Source organism: Mobula birostris, chromosome 11, assembly GCF_030028105.1.
Source record: "Mobula birostris isolate sMobBir1 chromosome 11, sMobBir1.hap1, whole genome shotgun sequence".
NCBI lineage: Eukaryota > Metazoa > Chordata > Chondrichthyes > Myliobatiformes > Myliobatidae > Mobula > Mobula birostris.
In genome coordinates, this window is record NC_092380.1 from 29912809 (window position 1) to 29919496 (window position 6688).

Below are 6688 nucleotides of genomic sequence, written 5' to 3' on the forward strand. Positions count from 1 at the left end.
CACGCACAAAGCCATGTTGACTCTCCCTAATAAGTCCCTGTCTATCCAAATGCTTGTAGATTCTGTCTCTTAGTACTCCCTCCAATAACTTACCTACTGCCGACGTTAAACTTACCATCCTATAATTTCCCGGATTACTTTTCAACCTTTTTTAAACAACGGAACAATATGAGCCACTCTCCAATCCTCCAGCACCTCACCTGTAGACAGCGACATTTTAAATATTTCTGCCAGGGCCCCTGCAATTTCAACACCAGTCTCCTTCAAGGTCCGAGGGAACACCCTGTCAGGTCCCGGGGATTTATCCACCTTAATTTTTCTCAAGGCAGCAAGGACCTCCTCCTTTTCGATCTGTACAGTTTCCATGATCTCACTACTTGTTTCCCCTAATTCCATAGACTTCATGCCAGTTTCCTTAGTAAATACAGACGCAAAAAACCTATTTAAGATCTCCCCCATTCCCTTTGGTTCCACACATAGGCGACCACTCTGATCTTCAAGAGAACCAATTTTATCCCTTACAATCCTTTTGCTCTTAATATACCTGTAAAAGCTCTTTGGATTATCCTTCACTTTGACTGCCAATGCAACCTCATGTCTTCTTTTAGCACTCCTGATTTCTTTCTTAAGTATTTTCTTGCACTTCTTATACTCCTGAAGCACCTTATTTACTCTCTGCTTCCTGTACATGTCATACAACTCCCTCTTCTTCTTTATCAGAGTTGCAATATCCCATGAGAACCAAGGTTCCTTATTCCTATTCACTTTGAAGAAAGAGATAGTAAGAGATTTGAAAGTGGGAGGGGGATCTCTTACTAACTCTTCTTTCAGTTAGTCCTGGCGAAGGGTCTCGGCCTGAAATGTCGACTGTGCTTCTTCCTATGGATGCTGTCTGGCCTGCTGCGTTCCACCAACATTTTGTGTGTGTTGCTAAAAATTCATTCTCTACTTAAAAGAGCATTGGCAATTATTTTTGGATTATTATATCAATTTCCTGATCACGCTAACATACTGTGAGCTGCAGGGGTTCGCTGAGACCTGAAAATTATTTCAAGTGTCCCTTCAGGGCAAAAAGGTTGAGAAAGGCTGTGATAAAGGGTCTCAGCCCAAATGTCGAATGTTTGTTCCCCCTGCATAGATGCTGCCTGACCTGCCGAGTTCCTCCAGCATTTTGTGTGTGTTGCTCCAGATTTCCAGCTTTTCTAGAATCCCCTTGCATTCACAAGCATAAATACTCACACCCCCCTCGTCCCCCAACCTGGTGTGTGCGCCACATCCCAACGACAAAGCAGTGACTCACTCAGGGCATCCCACAAAACCAACAGCCTCCACCACCGAGGACACCACCACCACCCACAGGATCCCCAAATGCCACACCACCCCGACTTGGAAATGTACTGTTGGCTCCAATATAATCTCAAGATCCAATCCTGGGAACTGCCTCCCAACAGCACCCTCTTCACACAGATCAGAGCTGCCCAAGAACAACTGAACATGGGTAACAAATTCCAGCAATATTCGCACACCGAGAAAAGACTCAAGACAAACCTACATGAGGGAGACAGGTCAATCAGGCCTCAGATGTCTTTGCAGAGCTACTGGCCAACGTGGACCACGTCGGTGTGAAACCTGTTGCAGCCATTTTGAAACTAGATGGAGTAAACAACTTCAGTACAAAACAAAATAAAAATCTATTTTTTAAAACACCACGGTGTTGGAGAGAAAATTGTTTTGAAATGCAAAATGTGAATGAAACTGCACTTAGCGAAGGGAAAGCATATTCGTGACTATATCATTCAAACAAGAATCCAAAATCAAGAGGGAAACTTATAACAGAACGTCTCCACCACCTCCACCATCTCACAGAAAGGAAAAAAAAGACCGGATTGCTACATCAACTACTGGGAGAGATGGCCTTTGCTGCTTCATCTTGTAGTCTCGGTACGTGTCACGGCCGATGCAGTTTTGTTTATGGGCAGATCGGTACAGTGCAGCCGGAGAGGGCCGGAGATGGGCTGCCCCCAGCCTCCGCTTGACTAACAGGCTACAGCCTCACAAGCCTCCGGCTGGTGCAGCGGAGAGAGAGAGCTGCACGGAGTACCGCCACTAAATTATAACTCTCCCCTCAGAAACATTTTCTCCGAGGGAGGGGAGAAGGATCGGCGAGTGCAAATTTAAAGAAAAATAACACATGTCCGCCAGAAAGCGTTCTAACATTTCTCAATATCAAATCGTGCCCAGAAGAGCAAAGGAATGCCAGCAGCGGTTATAAAAAGGTGCTATATAAACTGTTTTCTTAAAAAAAAGGGCGTGACAGACCGCAACAGACACCACACGACCCCCCCCCCCCCCCCCACCACCACCACGCGAAAACGGTACAGGCACCAGGAAGTTTTGCCGAGCAGCGTGTCCTGGCTCCAGAGGGTACAATCCTCCAGAGAAGATTTTTTATTTTGTAACGTGTGACGTTAACATGCATTTGAACACAGATTTGATTTCAACGCACATCACAGATTTACAGCTTCGCCGAAACTACTGCAGACGAGGGGGAAAAACACAGCAATTAAACCAACCGTGGATTTTGCAGTGTGAGTTGTTAGAAACAGCGTTACAATTAATTAGATCACGCCGATTAGATGCATTTGCTTCAGAGAAGTGTTTTATTTTCGCCTCCCTCCACCCTCCTCTTACCTTTGCATGGCTGTCACTGGGATGTAGTCACTCCACCGATGAAATATTACAGCGAGGGGCAACTTCAAAGGTTACAAATAAAAGAGGAGGGGGCTGCAACATTGGGTGAAGAAAGAAAGAGGAGGGGCAAAACTAAAAGCAATGGAGGTATTAGTGATGGGGAGGTGGGTGGGAGGTAGTAAGCATTCACTCTCGCACCAACACAGAAGCCCGAAGCACAACAACCCCACCGCTACCGCGATCCCGGATTAAAGCGCTGCAACCCCCGCGCCTGCGCACTCTCGCTGGCTCCCCCGGCCCGCGGACTGACGTCACCCCTACAGATTGTTAAAGGGGCCGCGTACCGGCCAGAGGTGATGGCGTGAGAATGGGGAGAAGTGGGGGAGGGAGCAAAGAGCGAATGAAGGAAGGAAGATAGATTGATGTAGTTAGATGGGTTGATGGTGCACGGATGGATGGATGGATGGATGTTGTTAGATGCGGATGAATGGGTGTGGATGGATGGATAGATCGATATGGATGGACGTGAATGGATGTGAATGGATGAATGGATGTGGGTGGATGGATGGATGGATGTGGATGGATGGATAGATGGATGGATGTGGGTGGGTGGATAGATGGATGAATGGATGGATGTAGGTGGATGGATGGATGTGGGTGGGTGGATGGATGGATGTGGGTGGATGGATGTGGATGGATGGATGGATGGATGTGGGTGGATGAATGGATGTAGTCAGATGCAGATGAATGGATGCGGATGAATGGATGTAGTTGGATGCAGATAAATGGGTGTGGGTGGATGGATGGATGTGGGTGGATGGATGTGGATGGATGGATGTGGATGGATGCGGATAGATGGATGTGGATAGATGGATGTGGGTGGATGGATGTGGATGGATGGATGTGGGTGGATGGATGTGGATGGATGGATGTGGGTGGATGAATGCAGATAGATGGATATGGATGGATGGACGCAGGTGGATGGATGTGGATGGATGGATGTGGGTGGATGGATGCGGATAGATGGATGTGGATGAATGGATGTGAGTGGATGGATGCGGATGGATGTGGGTGGATGGATGTGGATGGATGGATGTGGTTGGATGCAGATGAATGGATGCGGATGAATGGATGTAGTTGGATGCAGGTAAATGGGTGTGGGTGAATGGATGGATGTTGTTGGATACGGGTGGATGGATGTGGGAGGATGGATGTAGATAGATGGATGTGAGTGGATGGATGTGGGTGGATGGATGTGGATGGATGGATGTGGGTGGATGGGTGGATGGATGTGGATGGATGGATAGATGGATGAATGGATGGCTGGATGTGGGTGGATGGATGGATGGATGGATAGATGGATGAATGGATGGATGGATGTGGGTGGATGGATGTGGCTGGATGCGGATGAATGGATGTGGGTGAATGATTGTGGATGGATGAATGGATGTAGTCAGATGCAGATGAATGGATGCGGATGAATGGATGTAGTTGGATGCAGATAAATGGGTGTGGGTGGATGGATGGATGTTGTTGGATACGGGTGGATGGATGTGGGTGGATGCGGATAGATGGATGTGGGTGGATGGATGCGGGTGGATGGATGTGGATGGATGGATGTGGGTGGATGGATGCGGGTGGATGAATGTGGATGGATGGATGTGGGTGGATGGATGTGGATGGATGGATATGGATGGATGTGGGTGGATGGATGCGGGTGGATGGATGCGGGTGGATGGATGTGGATGGATGGATGTGGATGGATGGATGTGGGTGGATGGATGCGGATAGATGGATGTGGATGGATGGATGTGGGTGGATGGATGCGGATGGATGGATCCGGATGGATGGATGTGGATGGATGGATGTGGATGGATGCGGACAGATGGATGTGGATGGATGCGGATAGATGGATGTGGGTGGATGGATGTGGATAGATGGATGTGGATGGATGGATAGATAGATGAATGGATGGATGGATGTGGGTGGATGGATGGATGTGGATGGATGGATAGATGGATGAATGGATAGATGGATGTGGGTGGATGGATGTGGCTGGATGCGGATGAATGGATGTGGGTGAATGGATGAATTGATGTAGTCGGATGCAGATGAATGGATGCGGATGAATGGATGTAGTTGGATGCAGATAAATGGGTGTGGGTGGATGGATGGATGTTGTTGGATACGGGTGGATGGATGTGGGTGGATGCGGATAGATGGATGTGGGTGGATGGATGCGGGTGGATGGATGTGGATAGATGGATGTGGATGGATGGATGTGGGTGGATGGATGTGGATAGGTGGATGTGGGTGGATGGATGCGGGTGGATGGATGTGGATGGATGGATGTGGGTGGTTGGATGCGGATAGATGGATGCGGATAGATGGATGTGGGTGGATGGATGTGGATAGATGGATATGGATAGATGGATGTGGGTGGATGGATGTGGGTGGATGGATGCGGATAGATGGATGTGGGTGGATGCGGGTGGATGGATGCGGGTGGATGGATGTGGATGGATGGATGTGGGTGGATGGATGCGGATAGATGGATGTGGATGGATGGATGTGGGTGGATGGATGCGGATGGATGGATGTGGATGGATGGATGTGGATGGATGCGGACAGATGGATGTGGGTGGATGGATGTGGATAGATGGATGTGGGTGGATGGATGTGGATGGATGGATGTGGTTGGATGGATGTGGGTAGATGGATGTGGATGGATGGATGTGGGTGGATGGATGCGGATGGATGGATGTGGATGGATGGATGTGGATGGATGCGGACAGATGGATGTGGGTGGATGGATGTGGATGGATGGATGTGGATAGATGGATGTGGGTGGATGGATGTGGATGGATGGATGTGGTTGGATGGATGTGGGTAGATGGATGTGGATGGATGGATGTGGATGGATGGATGTGGGTGGATGGATGTGGTTGGATGGATGTGGATAGATGGATGTGGGTGGATGGATGTGGGTGGATGGATGTGGGTGGATGGATGCGGATGGATGGATGTGGATGGATGTGGACAGATGGATGTGGATGGATGGATGTGGATAGATGGATGCGGATAGATGGATGTGGATGGATGGATGTGGATGGATGGATGTGGATGGATGTGGACAGATGGATGTAGATGGATGGATGTGGATGGATGTGGGTGGATGGATGCGGATAGATGGATGTGGGTGGATGGATGTGGGTGGATGGATGTGGGTGGATGGATGTGGGTGGATGGATGTGGGTGGATGGATGTGGATGGATGGATGTGGGTGGATGGATGTGGATGGATGGATGTGGGTGGATGGATGTGGGTGGATGGATGTGGGTGGATGGATGTGGATGGATGCAGGTGGATGGATGTGGATGGATGGATGTGGGTGGATGTGGGTGGATGGATGCAGGTGGATGGATATGGATGGATGTGTGTGGATGCATGTGGGTGGATGGATGTGTATGGATGGATGTGGGTGGATGGATGCGGATAGATGGATGCGGATAGATGGATGTGGATGGATGGATGTGGGTGGATGGATGTGGATAGATGGATGTGGGTGGATGGATGCGGGTGGATGGATGTGGATGGATGGATGTGGGTGGTTGGATGCGGATAGATGGATGCGGATAGATGGATGCGGGTGGATGGATGTGGATGAATGGATGTGGATAGATGGATATGGATAGATGGATGTGGGTGGATGGATGTGGGTGGATGGATGTGGGTGGATGGATGCGGATAGATGGATGTGGGTGGATGCGGGTGAATGGATGCGGGTGGATGGATGCGGATGGATGGATGTGGATGGATGGATGTGGATGGATGGATATGGATGTGGGTGGATGGATGTGGATGAATGGATGGATGGATGTGGATGGATGGATAGATGGATGAATGGATGGATGGATGTGGGTGGATGGATGTGGCTGGATGCGGATGAATGGATGTGGGTGAATGAATGTGGATGGATGACTGGATGTAGTCGGAT

At 49.2% G+C, this 6688-nt stretch overlaps 1 protein-coding gene across 1 annotated transcript in view; it reads right to left on the reverse strand.

Annotated features, from left to right (window-relative positions):
- Positions 1-2940, reverse strand: part of LOC140204985 (transmembrane protein 184B-like) — a 121987-nt gene extending 119047 nt beyond the window's left edge. Inside the window, exon 1 of the mRNA XM_072272029.1 lies at positions 2692-2940. The gene's annotated coding sequence lies outside the window, so the exon portion shown is untranslated. The remainder of the gene's footprint in view (positions 1-2691) is intronic.
- Positions 2941-6688: the final 3748 nt, after the last annotated feature.